We start from the raw sequence: 16,529 nt of genomic DNA on the forward strand, positions 1-16,529 counted from the left end.
GATTTGAAAAATATTCACCTGACATAGTAAGAATTTTTTATGGTAATATTCACAATATTAATCATGAAAAACTTACTTTTAGCACTTTGGTTGGAAGTACTTTTCTTCATGTCAACAGAAAGATGATATCAGAAATCATCAACTACAATGTGAAAGGTCATATGATCACTGGTTCTGAAATTGAGCACGATAACATTTCAAAACTCATCACTGGTAAAACTGTTGAATGGAAAAAGGGAAAGATGATAACCAAAGACGTACCCGTACACTTAAGGATTTTCGGTAAACTTGTCGTAGCAACTCTCTTTGCTTGTTCAAGAGATTCTTCTCTATGGAATAGAGAATTTGCTGAACTTATATACTATCTCCTTGAATGCAAAAAAACGAATTGATATTTGTGAAATAATTATCAATCAAATGATTAAAATCATTGAATCTCTCAATATCATAGGTTTTGATAGAAATCTTGGATATCCCTGTCTCATCACCAAACTATGTGAAAAAGCAACGGAGAACAACTTTGGAGATGAGAAAGATACTAAAACTGTCTCACAGGGAATTATCAACCGAATGAGTGAAACTAAAAAAGGATCTAATATCTCATATGATCAAATCTATAGCAATGGAGATCTCATGTTCCATATTTTACGTCTTGGAAGACAACTGGACTGTATTCAGAAACAGTTGGCACTTTCCTATAGAAATGATCAGGAAACCCTTCAAGGAATCCTAACGATCAATAATGAGTTTCTAAAAAGAGAACAAAAAGAATATTCTGAAGAAGATTCTGATGAGCAAGTAAATGAAGATTGAATTGTCTTCAAGAAAAGAAAATAGATATCCATGTTTGATTTCTTTCAATTAGGTCTATTCACTACGCCAAAAGTCACCTTTTTCGACAAGTCAGGTCTGTCATCTTACTAATATAAAGAAAAGAGGAATTTTTGGTGAAGCCTTTTTTTTGTTGGTCACAAAAAGCCAAATAGTTTGGTGTCACCCTGATATTACTAATATGACCTTAAATATTAACCAGTACCATGCATTTGTATTCAAGGGTGAAAATGTACATTGGATCAATGTTTGTAAATTCACAAGAATGTCACTCCTTAAAAAATAGATTAAAAAATTAAAAACATAAATATCTTTAAAAATACACATCGGATTTTTACAAAATTAATGTATTTGGAAAGCTCTTTGAATTATCTACGTAATGAGTATAAACAAGAATATTAAATTTTTATTCTAAGATTTTTTTTTCATTATTATCATATTTGGTGTTGTTGAAAAGTCCAATTCAAGCATGTGCATCGCACATGTGGCCTTACTAATTATTAGAAATTATTAACATTCCTCGCCTGTCGGATAGCCTGTCATATTTAAAGGTGTCAAAAACACTAATTGAGGGTGACCTACTGTCAATAATCAGCAGAAATAAACTACAGTCTTTGCGCGTCAATAATTATTGACAGGCATCACCTGTCAATTACTCCAATATATATTTTTTTTAATAACTATAATACAAAATAATTTCTTATATTGCTTAAATTTTAAATAAAATAACATGAAGAGTTGAGAACACTTTTAACTTCAAAATAGATTGACATATAGTGTAAAAGTTCAATCTCATATGAATTCCTTGTCCAAACAACATCCAAGAAGACGACATCAATTAAAAAGAAAAAAAGGGGCTACTACCCTAAGTGATTATCAGAATACAAAAACAACAATGCTACTGGTATGGTTTACTGTGAACTCAGTGAAACTATAGGCAAAGAAGAAAAAATCTCCCTAAGAAGACTTTTACACTGCGAGCTTCCTTCTTCATGGCCTCCACATCTTCACCAAGAAATTCACAAAGAATTAAGCGCATTTTCTTTGCATAATCACAGAAATAACAAAGAAATCCACAAAGAATTTCGACCTGCAATTAGGATAATTTCTTCAGAATTATGAAGTAATGCAGAGATATTACATCCAGAAAATACGTACCTCATCTATGGCAATTAGATTCAATAAACCTCTTGAATACAGCTTTGTCGTCTTTGACATAATCCCTTGTGTTGCTATCAGTTCTGGTGTAACATAAAGAAACCAGAACATCATATTAAGCTCAATGACGGCTCTGCAGAATTCAGGTCTTCATGAATCTAATGACAAAATCACAATACAGAGGTCGGAATATTTATGTTTTCAGTTTAATCAAACATGACTATCATTATAATAAACCTACAAATCTGAAACAAAACTTTTCTAGCGGATCGCTATACTGGCTTCCAGCAGTAACCTTTCGCTTGTGGTAAAAAATGCGACCTCCACGTGTATGGCATGATTGCCGAACCAACGCAGCATTAAAATAACAGACAACAACCTAATTAAAATAACCTTTCTTGACCAACGTCAGAGCCGTGTTTAGATTTCTACACAATTTTACATAATTTGGGGCCACAGGGCCTTCCTAGTTGGATAAATTAGTGGCTTCTGCCACAGTATTTACTTCCGTAACATAAATACGCAGATAATACTAATGTATTTCAAATAAATTCTATCATCTACACATCATAATCATAACATCATTAAATTCAATATAGTCAAACCTGAAGGAATCGGTTCAAGATGTGTTCTCTTACTACCCCAGAAAATGGCTGTGTGTTTCCTAAGTACTGGTTCACCGGTATTTTGCAAATAACTGCAACCATAAAGCAGCAATAGTTGACAATCTAAAGCCCTAAGAATAGTAACCGATGAAACGAATTTAGATTTTGTACCAGTTTCCTCGTCAACTCTTTAACCGTGAAGCCATCTTGAGCCTCCACATAAGCCTGACCACCAACCATTGCTAGCAAGAGTCGAATAGTAAATCGTATCTTCTCAGGCCATGTAAGCATTTCATTGTTTCTTAAGATTGCCCAGATCCCTGTCAATCACATTCCTCATAAATAAATTCATAGAAACCTTGAAATCTAAAATAGAAAACAATGAAAGACATGGAAGAGAAATACTGGCAATCAAAGGTAGCCATCAAAATGAGTGGTCCTCGCCTATAGTCCTGCATATCGAAATAGAATGAACAAACAATCAAGTGATGATGATGTCATTGGAATACACTCTTCCAATCTGTCCATGAAAACCACTCATGGAGACCCCAAATTTCTGAGCCGCAAATATAAATAGCAGGGATATGTTACATACTTGCAAAAGATGCATACAATTTAAGGGTGCAGGAAGAACATCGGGGAAATCAAATAAAATGCAAGTAAGTTACAAACTTAATGGTTTCAGAAGATGTGGAGGGTCCATCAAAAACAAATCGTTATCGACTGTTTCATAGTTGCCAAGTATCAGTGATCTATATATACTTCAACATACAACATCCAAATGACATTAGAAGAAAACAAAGACTCACAGGACTGCGGAATAATGATGAGAGTGATATGCCATGTTCGCTAAGGAACAACCGCGTCTCCCATTTAGACACGGAAAAAACAACAAGTATAAGCAAATAGTTAAGCCATGTTGCTAAGGAACAGATCCCACTAGAGCAAAATTACCGACCCAATACCAACCCTGCAACATGACCTGTTATGGCCTCAAAAGATCTCTTATGTCTAGACATTCAAATTCAAACAATAAAACGGAAAAAATATATACCTTCTCAGTAGAAATCTTTGCTGCGCTCATCATCTTTTATTCTTTTGCAGACCTCTGAAGTAACAGTTATATTTGGAAGCTGCAAGCAGCAGCGAAACAAACAAGGCCCATCATTATCCATCCAAGCCGGAGCAGCCACCTAAACAATGTTCCATTAATGAATGCAAGTAGTCTAAAATGTTCAGCTTATACACTACCCATAAAATTTCCTTGACACAAATGTAAAAGACAACACACAAGTATAAACATATTGGAAAAACAATAAGAGTAGATTAAACGTAACAAACAAACACAGGAAGAGTAAGGAATGAAATAGTTACCTGCACCAGCAATGATAAAAGTCAAAAGGTTTATCAGGTCTCGGAGAAGTGGTGAGTAGCTTCTATGTAACCAACAATGTATCAGTTCAGGTCCCGGATAATCCATATTTACAACCTAATAAACGAAACCATCAATTCATCATTAATAATCATAATTTTCACTTGAGTTATACCAAATTTTTCTAATTAGGTCGACAATTCTTCTTGTTTGATGGGTAATGAAGATTAATATATGCTGATTACAAATCTTAAATTTGATTTTAAATCGAGAATAAGAATTGCAAAGATTAAATGGGAAAAATTGCAAAAAATTAGTTGAATCCGAAGTTTTTAATCCAAAACGATGATAATGATTAGATTGTTGCAGATCCGAGATCTGATTATCAATGAGAAAGAAATTCGAATTGAAATAACACGATTTAGGTTTTTTTGGAGCGTATTTTTTTCTGAAATTAGATTCCGAAATCGAGAAATCAAGAGTTGCGATCAAATTAAAATGACAAGAATATACTTATCATTCAGATAGCTTTCGATGATGTAATCTTCAGAGTAATTGATACAAAAGAGTGATCGCCCCTTCTGTGTTGAACTGCAGAGCGAAAAGAAGAAAAAAAAATCGGGGAAGAAAATAATCTGAAATGAAATTATGTTCGAGTTCTCAAATTGAGTGTGGGAGAGAGAAAAACGCTTTCCTATTAGAAACCAGTTTTTTTGGGGGTTATCCCCCTCCTAAAAATTCTAGATATGAAAATTTTCATGGTTCTGGCATCTTTCTGCGGCTAAATCTCTATTTCCACCGGCCCTATTATCATTATTTGTCTTGATGTTGTGAACCCCTCGCCTATTATGATGGGATATTGTTCGAATTAAAGTTTCCTGCTTGCTGTTGTGCTTGATGGGAGCTTATAAGAGGTATTAAACCCCTTTTTCTTTGGGTATATTTTCAATCTAATGATGAGTCTAACCGGGATGTATTGGATTAAGATTTACCTGGATATTTAACAATCCTAAAATTCAGGTATTCAATTAGGATATGTAAGGAATCATTAAATATACATGGTATTCAATTTGGATTGTTTTAGATTTCACAAATATCCTAGATATTCAATTTATTAAGATTTCTTAGGATAGTTAAGGGACAAGATATACTTATAGGCAAAATTTGTATGTTATTATCTCATATCAATCTTAACCCAAACTACAATAGTTTCATGGATTATTGACAAATTTTGTTTTATCATAACATGCTATCTTTTTCCACCATCACCACTACAAACCACCACCACACACCACCAGCATAACCACCACCATCGACCACTGCCGCCACCACCAACCGTCACCGCCGCCACCATCACCGCCACACACAAACCACCACCGCCGCCACCAGCAACCATCACCGCCACCGCCACCACCACACCATACACACCAACCACCACCTCAACTTTTGGATCTTTTTTTTAAGGGAATCATCATGACTTTGGTTTTTTCAAATATATTACTAATTGGTAATATATTTTAATTTTTAAAAATGTAACCACTCCTAAGAAAAATCATTATCATCCAGAATCATATATCTATAAGAATCTTAAAGATTCTTTAAGAAACATTATAAATCCACTAGATTCGGGTAAAACTAGTATCCAATTTTATCTAGAAAAATCTTGATCCGATACACCCCTGTAAGGTTGTTATTTCTGCTGCCTTTCTATGTTGGCTTCTATGGGTTTTCATTAAAAGCATGCCATGTTCTTATACCTATGATTCATAACCCAAATCAATTTAAAACATTTTAAACCCGTCTGATTGTTGTTTATTCAACGTTCTTTCTCTCTATCTTTGATCCTGCTCCAACGCAATCACCGTCATGTTCAATCCTTTGAAATCTTTATTAAATGGGTTTTGATTCTACACAACAATTACTTATAATCTTCATATGCCTTTATTTCAAATTATCTTCATGTCTCTTCTCCCCTTGGCTTGTGTTGTTTCAGTATCTTGTTCTCCATTTACCCTATGGCACCATGGTCGTTTTCTGGGTTGGTAGCTCGTAGTTAATCCAACAAGAAACTGAAGTTTATATTTAAATGAACCTGAAGTTTGGAAAGTAATTTTATTTCTCTGTAACCAACAAGATACGTTTCCGGAAGATAGGTGTTGGTTGTTTCTTTAATCGTACAAATATAATCATCGGCTGAAGTATGATTTGGTTTTTAGTTTGGAAGGTTCAAGGTGGGTTCACTTTTGTTTACAAGTTAGTTTTACGGTTGAGTTTCATCATGATTTGGTACCTATGTTGTGCCAAGATTTTTAAAGATGAATTTCATCTTAGTTTCGTTCCTTTGTTAAGCCAAGATTCATTATTTGGATAATTTGGGATTATTATGAAGAAGTTTTCTATAGTCGAGCCAAGAAGATTTTGAGACGAACCACACACAAAGCAATACAAGCACTATCAGCAACCAACATATCAGCACTAAAGACATCCCAGGTGTTTTTGTTTCAATAAGTCATATCACAACATCATGCATTAAAACTAATTGGTCTCTTAAAGGGCCGGTGGAATCCCCACCATCGTTATCTTCATTACAACTTTAAATTTCTTGTAATCCGGTTATAGATGTATAAGTTTTCATTAGTCTGTACTAGCTTAGGAAGGTTACTTGTATTAGGTTGTTTGCCATTAGGCATCTTTGTAATCCCTATTCTGTATTTCCTTTGTTTTCCATGTTTTTTCTAGTTGTGTGTCTATGGGATCACTTGGAAGTTATAGATCAATCCAAAAGACAGATTTCGTTCGGGCAATACACCCCAATATATGGAATCAAATGTCTGATTAGCACCTTCAATCGACTGCATCGAATCCTACCACCATCGAAGTTCTTATGGGCACCGTCGTGCCCATTAAAAATACAGCTTTTCATGTGGAAAGCATTGACCGAAGGCTATTCGGCCTTAGACTCCAACATCTGCCCCCGATGCAACTCCGATCTGAAGACTGTTGTTCACATTCAGCTTCATTCTCATGTTGATGTAGATTCACGGGCTAGTAATCTATTTGTAATTGATGAATCATCGGGTATCGCATACCCTCGTGTAATAGCCACTTAGTAACTTAATAAAATTTATGCTTCAAAAAAAATGATATGAGTGTGATAACAAAGGCCTACCAAAAATGAAACGACGGGGCTTTCTTATCAAATTGCCTAAAAGCCCCTTGTCAAATATCCTCAAATCTGGCCTAGTTATGAATAAAATTATTTGATTTATAATTTTTCTTGTGATAGTTTTTAATTTACATAGCCTGTGCTTGAATGCTTTATCTTATTGCTACGTATGTTTATGGGATGTTTGATTTCAGTTTTCTAACCTTGATATTCGATCTCATAATGTTGTGAATCCTTATGGTTTGGGTGACTTTTTGATTTAGCAGGCCCATGTTGGTAGGCTTTATCAAAGGATCATGAGGGGTTCAGATAGAAACAATATGTGAAAAAGTCACAATATGTTGAATCGTTTGGTTTAGCATAAAAGCATATGTGTTTCGGGGTTTTCAACTTTTAATTGCAATAGTTAAAAACCAGTTTTCAACCTTTCTCTGGTAAAGGTTGGTTGTTGTTATTCTTTTGTTTTGCATAAGGATGACAACATAATGATATTTCGATATCAATTCTCCCTGAAAGAAGATGCAAACATATTGGAGAAGTGGATCGAAATTTTAGGTAACAATCTTGTTAGTTAATTATTTTCCTATTTAAGAAAAGCCTGATTTTATTGCGTTTATTTATTTCTTTTGCTTAACAAAATTTCGGTACAATTGATGTTTTATTCCATTATTTGTGTATGGATGTGTGTATGATTCAATTGGTTCTGGTTAAGAGAAACTATTGTTATCTTGTTTTATTGTGTGGCATCAATTGTTTAGGCTTACAAAATTTCGATGCAATTGCGGTGCTTTAACGTCTATGTTGTTTCAATTTCTTCCGATTGAGGTGAATAATTATGCAAGTTGATTTATTTGGTTTGTATGAATTGTTTACGTCTTAACAAAAAAAAAGGTTTACGGGATGAATTGTTTAGTCCAATTCGATTCCGGATAAGAGAAACTAAGTTAATTATGATCTTAGTTAGACTTATCAAAGTGGAGGTTTCGGTTATTCAAGTCTAATTGAATGCCTTAACAAGAAATACTAGTTAACTAACCTAGTACTTGTCTTGTTTAAAAGTTAAAGGTCTAAGTTATATGGATAATTAGAACCTGATAAGAAAAATAGAGTTATCTTTATTTTGGTCTTATCGAACAAGCGATTGTATTTTTACAATCCGTTTAGCAAAGGAACTAAGGTGCTTAGTTGATTTTCGGTTTGCTAAACTATTAGGGAAAATTTCTTCGGGCAATTGTTTCCTTGGTAACATATCAAAATAAATTACTTTGTAGTTTCGGTTTTGATATTGGTTATCAAAAATGGTGTGTGGAACGCTCGTGCTTAACTCTATAGGTTTGCAAGTCTATTTTGAGATTTGTAAGATCCTTTTAGTTTGTCCTTTATTTTTTCGTTTCTTTGTCATTTTGTGTTAAAAGGGGGAGAAATATATGGAGTAAACAAGTGAAACTGGTATTGATTTATATTGATTGGTATCACTAAAGGAAAGGACATTGTTGCTTAAACGTTTATCTAACGAAAGAGTAAAAGCATAGACTAAGGGGAAGTAACATATCATATACTTGTAGTTATATGGACTAGAAAGGGAATAACAAAGACATGCGGATTGATAAAATCTACTATCTTACCTTTAGGGGTAGTATAGGTTTGTCATTATAATGTCAACAACGGCATTTAAGGACTGAATGCATATAGGTTATTGTGTTGTTGAATTCGGGAATCAAGCGTATGTGTAATGAATTCTTGTAATTTGTTTATCTACATGATGCAAGAGTTTTGTCACTAAAATTGACAAAGGGGGAGATTTTAGAGCATAGCTCGGTTGAACCCACCAAGTGTTGGTATGTCAAGTTTGGTTGTCATACTTCAGTGATCCAAAACTCATTTTAAGAGTCACTTGATTATGTACTAGAGTCAACTTCGTATAGGTTAGCTTGAAAGTATTAGTATATGAGACATTACAAGTATTGTGAAGACTTGAAGAAGTGAAGAAGTAAGGAGTTGCAACGACAACATCATCCTTCCACTTGAGTTAGTGATATTTGACTTGAACTGTTTAATTCCCTAAACGTATCTTTCAAGCCGTGCATATTGAAAACAAAACTTTGTAGATAAGACATCGACATAATCGTTTGAATGCTATTGTGATTATGTATGGGTATAAGGTGAATATTTCATCCTAGGAAACAATGTTTTACATTTTTTTAAGGAAGTAAATTCATGAACTTGCTTTGTGAATCGAAAGAGAAATCCCATGCATTATTGGTATTGTTATTCATTGCATATCTTTTAAACTACCAATATGTGTGATTAGTATAACCGCTCATGACTTGTTTATGTTCTTGGTAAAACTATTCTCAAAGGCCTGACTTTTGTATTGGTATGACTTTTATTAGTGAAACCGATCTTAAGTAATCACCTGAGATGGTATGATCGATTTTCTGTTATTGGTATGACCGACTCTGGGTAAAGGGAAACCTATCATAGTAAGAGGTGAAACCTATCACAAAGGGGAATCGATCCTTGTATGAGATGAACCAAGCTTTTAGCAGAAAGGGGAATCGATCCTATGGACATGTGCAACACGCTTTTAGGCAAAGGGGAACCGATCTTATGGACATGTGCAGCAAGTGAAAGTTAGATACCATATATATGTGGGGAACCGATCCTAGTACCTAGTCAACCGAATTTTTGGAAAGCTAATGTGACTATGCACAGTACTCACATGGAGGTAGAACCGAAACTTGTTTTAGTAGAACCGTGAAACCCATGATTTGTGATTGAGTGTTCTTGATCAATCACATAGTTCTTGAAAGTCATATGAACCAATTCTAAACTTGTTTGGAAGTGTGGCAAATCTGTTTCAAGATTGTAAGGATGAAAGAGGACTTACAAAGTAAGGATGTCAACATACTTTGAACATGTGCAGTAACGCTTATCTTTAATTGTTCAAAGTTACTCCTTAATAGCTAAAGGAAGAAAATTTCGGATCGAATAAAATAAATTGAAAATCTTTTACTTAAGGTTTTTAATTTTATGAAAATTAGTAATGTGCATTTACTAGTTTGAGATTTTCCAAGAGATTTTCGGTCAATATTTGGACAAAGCATTTCCAGAAATTATGGAAACCGAATCTGGAATATATTGCATATCTTGAGAATATTTTCGGTTTTGGAAATTCCTTGGTGTCCAAACTTTCTTGGTCTATAAATATCAAAGTTTGCATTTCGAGCAAACTAATCCTCGTACAACAAGTACTATCTCAGTTGTGCTGCTACTGGTGAAGCAGCATATTCAGAGAGGAGAGTAACCTAATTAGGTGAAATCTCTTACGACCGTTCAGTTTAAATTCTTCTTTGGGATTGAGAAGCTCTATTAGTACCGTTGGTGGGAAACTAGATAATTGCGGTTTATATTTTGTTTTCAATTGATTTGATTGACTAACGGTGGTTGAACTTTGATTGCACCTAGTTTGTTTATGCTTGATAATCTTTTCTTCTGATATAAGATTCACTCAAACTAGATCAAATTTTCGACGGGGATCTTTGAACTGTTTGTAGATCTAAAGACGTCTTGTGATAATCCATTGTTAACAAACTCCATTATGTGCTTGATTGATCAAAAGAGATTCAAGTTGATTGTGTGGAGGTGTTTATTGAATATCTAAGAAGATTTGAAGACAAAGAATACTTTGAAGATTTCAGATTTGGGATTCATAATCTTTGGTGTGCACAATACTTGTTTCGGTAAAAGAGGATCCAACTATAATCGGTTTATCCTTGTGGTAGATTAGATTGATTAGTTGTGTAGATCGGCATCAATATAATTCTTTGTAATTAAAAGTATTGATTGCAAAATCTTAACAATTACTTTTGTAGTTGATAATAAGATAGATCTACGAACCTGGCGAAGGAGTTTATTGAGATAAACAGAAGAGCCTTTGTCGAACTCACATCACTTGGTTGAAAAGAGTTGATACCAAACAGATTTTTTGTTCCTTTACTGTTTGGAATACGAACCAAAGGAATTGTTCCAAGTACGTAACTTATTACAGGTTGGAGGCGTGGGAATACAGACGGAACTAGGTGAAGTATATGTTTAGTTGCTTGGTCTCAACTATACGAAGTTGGTTTGATTTTGTATAACGGCTTAATCTTGAGAGTACTCAATTCTGGACAGGGTCCCGGGGTTTTTTCTGCATTTTCGGTTTCCTTTTTAACAAAATCTTGCTGTGTCATTTACTTTTATTTTCTGCAATTATAATTGATGTTATTATAATTTAAAGTAAATTACACAGATGTTAATTCCTATTTACTTGATAAGTAATCCTATTGTGTTTGGTTAAGTATGAACCTTTTATCAAGTAAACATACTTCTTTGTTGTTTTGTCTCGATCTTGTATCCATAGACGATCACACGAAGTGTGAACCGATTTGTTGTATTGTCTCGACTCAGTCCATAGACAATCACTTTCGGAGAAAGGACTTATAGATGGAAAAGTTTTAGATTGAGGTATATTTGGGCACCTTCATCTTCTCAACATGCTTGACTGTAACAGTACCTGCTTCTAATAAATTTTTCCTCCTCCAAGTTGATTGCTTAGCTTGCATATTATCTACTAAATTAAAAGACTTTGGTTTTGATCTCCTCAAAATTAATTGCATACCAAAGTATTCTCTTTAACGCCCATTCTTTGGACTCCGAGTTTTTTAGGGATGATTCCGGAGAATCTATTTAGCAAATTTGCACTGAAGTGAACGCTAGATTTATTGAAGTTTATAGTTTTCTGAAAAACGGGGGTATAACAACCACACCCAATAATTCTTTTGGAAATCTGTATGGAATAAACTCCAATATAATTCTGAGAGAACCAACTTAAAAGTGAGACTCAATCAAGAAATATATCAAGGAGCTTTGTCTCTTTCACAACACAATCAGCAAATCGAACAGATAGAAATTCGTGAGCTTAACTGATATGAGAAATAACTTGGAGGGTACCAACGACCAATACCCAAATGTCAATTGATGTGATTTCAAGTTGTTGTATTAATAGGTTCGTTGAGACTTGTGAAAGCAATAAATTTTAGACTTATAAAACTTAAAAAATAAAGAAAACTTATTGCAAAATTGATTTCAAGATATTAAAAATAACCAAGACACTGATTCCCCTATTACACATGAATGAATGTGGTAAATAACCACAAACTCTAATTATATTTTAAGTCCCTTATTTCTTAACTCACAAATAATCAGGAAAATTCTCAAATATTAATTGTATTCCCTAAGCATAGATTATCAATTGACTAAACAAAGTATAACCTATCAGATTGAATCACAACTAATTAAGAAAATTAAGCAAACAATTTAAAACTCTGCAAAAGCAGTGATTGAGTGAATTATAAATTAAAAATTAGAGAAAATAAAATAGTTACCAATTATTCATGCGTAAATAGCTTCCTCATTGCCTTGGCTGTGGGAGAATTAGCTCATCATCATGTTGGAAACACGCTCAAAATTCATTTTTATTGCTCAAAGGGTTTACAAATGATGAAATGGGTGAAAATGATTAAAACCGGGTTTGTAAAAATTATATTTGTTACAAGCCGAACTGTTACAGGGAACGATAAAACCTAACTGTCGTTGTTACTGTAGCAAAACGATTGTCTCTGGGGTCTTTTGTCCTTCGTGTTCTTGGATAGAAGCAGAAATGGTGACTCTCAACAACTCCAATTTCTCGCCTCTGCGGTGTTCAAAACTCTCCCAAACTCTCCGTAACCCTTCTCTGACTCTCAGCACCCTTTAAATACTCTTCAGAAACCAAAATACTCGACAATAACTCCATATAATCTTCATTGATTACTCTTATTCTCTACTTCATAGTCACAAGAAGAGTTTCCTTTTTCAACTCCTTCACGCGTCTGCATGTACTCTGCATACTCTCAACAGACTCATACACATTCTATAAGATGGTTTGCACGCTGGAAACACACACAGACCTTCCCAAAATATCTCGGAAATTTTACCGAGAGAGATTGCCCTGTTTTGTCGAGATTATATGAAATCTTCTCCTTCAATCGAATTTAAATCTCTTACCAATCATGTTTAGTCGGAACAGGTTGGTATCAAACCACAACAGGCAACAAATCCGGCCAAATCACAATGCAGAATCCGACAAAATCATGTTGAAAAATCCCGTGAATATCAAACACCCCTGTCTTGCTCCGAATGGATTATCCAGCAAATTTTAGCTAACTCCAAAGCCCATACCATCCCTGTCTATCTGAACTGAGCCCATCCAACAAATTCAACCATTGAATCTCCTGAAATCACGTCCAAAAGGTTAATCCTGATTCTGCCAGTCGCATGCAATGCTTACCCGCCAAAACTGATTTTTTGAAATGAAGAAGAAGGTGTCCCTTAACCAAATCCGTGGGTGCCGAATAACCAGTGGGGTGTAAACAATGGAGAAGGTGCCCCTTAGTAATGATGTGCCCCTTATCCAAAACTGGGGTCCATTTAGCAATTGCCCTTTGAGGGTTCCTTCATCAACTTTTCGAGCCGAATTCTCCGAAAATATTTATTTCCCAAAAATACCTACAAACACACAAAACACCATAATAAGTACAAAATGAGTACCAACAATACAGAAAATTTAGGACAACTTAGACACAAAAATGTGTCTATCAAATACCCCCAAACTTATTATTTGCTAGTCCTCGATCAAAACTAATCTAGAAAATAAAATCCTAACTCACTAGGTGGCCCTAATGACCGAGATATAGTCTCGGGAGGGTTTACCAGAGGTGTACCCACAAAACCTTTATTCCAGACCCTGACTATCTACGCAGAACCTTGAAAGGCACTAAAGAATCTCCTTGGTTGGCATACAATCATTGACTATAGGAGGAAGTACTCTGATACGAAATTCCAATTGATGTACACGAGTTTGCACTCAAGCATACTAAAATTCATATATAAGTGACAGAGCTCTACTCAGATAGTTTCTGGACATCATAACCGGAGTCAACCAATCAAATGGAAAGATTAAGAAGATGGATGTAGAGAAAAACGTAGATGGTTTTGATGTTGACTAAGGTGAACGGTGTTTCCCATATCTGTCTGAAGGCCACTACTAGGATGAACCTATCCTAATGGACTGAGATACTAGTTTGGACTAATATCAACACAGTGGCATATACAAGGGAACCAGTGGTTGATAAACCTAACTCTAGGTCAACACAGCTGGCATATACAAGGGCACCAGTGGTCGACTTTATTGAATTTATTCCGGTTGGTCTGATGGTCTGGTCTCAATTTTTTTTTTTTTATATCTCAATCACTCTATTTCACCTAGCAATGGTAACAACTTGAATCGTGTGCCCCACCAAATCACTTAAGAAATAAAAACATAAGGGATTAGGATTCAACGAGATATGGCGAAACTACCATGTTTTTTTTTGTTTTTTTTTTTAATTCTAACACCTGAGCTCTGTGCTTTTATGAATAGACTCTTTAGATGTTTCCATCTAATCAGATTGGTTCCTCAACTCCTACAACCAAGATGTCCCATCCACTTAGATTGGTTAGTGCCAACCTTAATAAGCATAAAATTCTAGGCTCTGGAGTTTATTTATTGCAACTAAAAGCTAACAAAAAGTTTCTTCCCACCCCCAAACTTAAATCTAACATTATCCTCAATGTTTCTAATGAAATAGCAATACCAAAAAGTAAAGTAACATGAGGAATCAGTAAAGAGAGGAGCCGGAAAGATAGTACCTGGGTGAAGAGAGAAATCAAAAACTAATATACAACATACAATCGCCTCGATGGTCAATCAAGGGTAAACAGGGTCCTCCAGAGGGACCTCCTCAACGTCACCTGTAGGAAAAGGCTCTAAAAAGAGTTTCAATCTCTGACTGTTAACCTTCGAAGAACTACTACCATCCGGTGTCTCGATCTCAATAGCTCCATGAGGAAAGACACTGCGAACAATAAAAGAACCCGTCCACCGAGAACGTAACTTCCCAGGGAAAATATGCAAGCGGGTATCATACAGAATAACTTTTTGACCTGGAGAAAATGACTTCCTTAAAATATTTCTATCATGCACAAGTTTCATTTTGTTCTTATACTCCTTCGCACTATCGTAAGCATCTATATGAATCTCTTCCAACTCATTGAGCTGGAGTTTCCTATGGGATCCTGCCTTGTCAAGTGAAAAATTTAGCTGCTTAACATCGCAATAAGCTCTATGTTCTAACTCAACATGTATATGACATGCCTTGCCATACACAAGCCGATAAGGCGACATTCCAGTGGAGGCCTTAAACGCAGTACGGTTAGCCCATAAGGCATCAGTAAGCCTAGACGACCAGTCTTTCCGATTAGGATTAACTGTTTTCTCTAATATGCGTTTTATCTCCCTGTTGGAAACCTCTACCTGACCACTATTCTGCAGATGATACGGGGTATCTACCTTATGTGTAATACCATATTTCTTCATCAGAAGCCTAAAAGGTCCATTACAAAAGTGCGACCCTCCATCACTAATTATAGCTCGCGGTGTACCAAAACGTGTAAGTATATTATCTTTCAAGAACTTAACCACAACCCTATGGTCATTGGTTTTACATGCAACTGCCTCAATCCACTTAGATACATAGTCTACAGCGACAAGGATGTATAAGTTACCAAAAGAATTCAGAAACGGACCCATAAAGTCTATACCCCACATATCAAAGACCTCAACAACTAAAATAGGGTTCAAGGGCATCATGTTCCTACGGGAAATGGTTCCTAATTTCTGGCAACGCTCATAAGTAACACAGTGACTATGGGAGTCTTTAAACAACGAAGGCCAATAGAATCCACACTGAAATATCTTAGCAGCAGTCTTCTTAGCACTAAAGTGACCCCCACAAGCATGATCATGACAAAAGGAAATAATACTGGACTGGTCACTCTCAGGTATACATCTCCTAATAATCTGGTCTGGACAAGTGGTCTGCTACTACATTTTTGGCACCCTTTTTGTCTCTAGTGTCTGGAGAAAACTCTTGCAACAAAAGGATCCACCTAATCAATCTAGGTTTCATATCCTTTTTAGACAGAAGATATTTCAAAGCAGCATGATCAGTATATATTACGATCTTAGAACCTAAGAGATAGGGTCTAAACTTGTCTAAGGCAAACACAATGGCTAACAGTTCCTTCTCGGTAGTGGTATAGTTCAACTGGGCATCATTCAGAGTTTTGCTAGCATAGTAAATCACATGAAGTAATTTATTTTCTCGCTGACCTAGCACAACACCAATAGCATAATCTGAAGCATCACACATGATCTCAAAGGGTAGGTTCCAGTTGGGTGCCTGGACTATGGGGCGGTAGTGAGTAAAGTCTT

The 16,529-nt window shown here is 35.3% G+C and overlaps 1 long non-coding RNA gene across 6 annotated transcripts; it reads right to left on the reverse strand.

Annotated features, from left to right (window-relative positions):
• Positions 1-1,569: 1,569 nt before the first annotated feature.
• Positions 1,570-4,977, reverse strand: LOC113287588. 6 transcript variants are annotated; one of them, XR_003330176.1, is made up of 8 exons: positions 4,959-4,977; positions 3,969-4,083; positions 3,649-3,787; positions 3,000-3,046; positions 2,766-2,914; positions 2,595-2,686; positions 1,990-2,072; positions 1,570-1,921 (listed from the first exon to the last, which is right to left on the reverse strand). It is a non-coding gene; the product is annotated as an uncharacterized LOC113287588 (long non-coding RNA). The 6 variants fall into 6 exon arrangements; XR_003330175.1 differs by lacking the exon at positions 4,959-4,977 and adding an exon at positions 4,480-4,872; XR_003330179.1 differs by lacking the exon at positions 4,959-4,977 and having other exon boundaries at positions 1,990-2,122; positions 3,969-4,887.
• Positions 4,978-16,529: the final 11,552 nt, after the last annotated feature.

Source organism: Papaver somniferum, chromosome 6, assembly GCF_003573695.1.
Source record: "Papaver somniferum cultivar HN1 chromosome 6, ASM357369v1, whole genome shotgun sequence".
Lineage (NCBI taxonomy): Eukaryota > Viridiplantae > Streptophyta > Magnoliopsida > Ranunculales > Papaveraceae > Papaver > Papaver somniferum.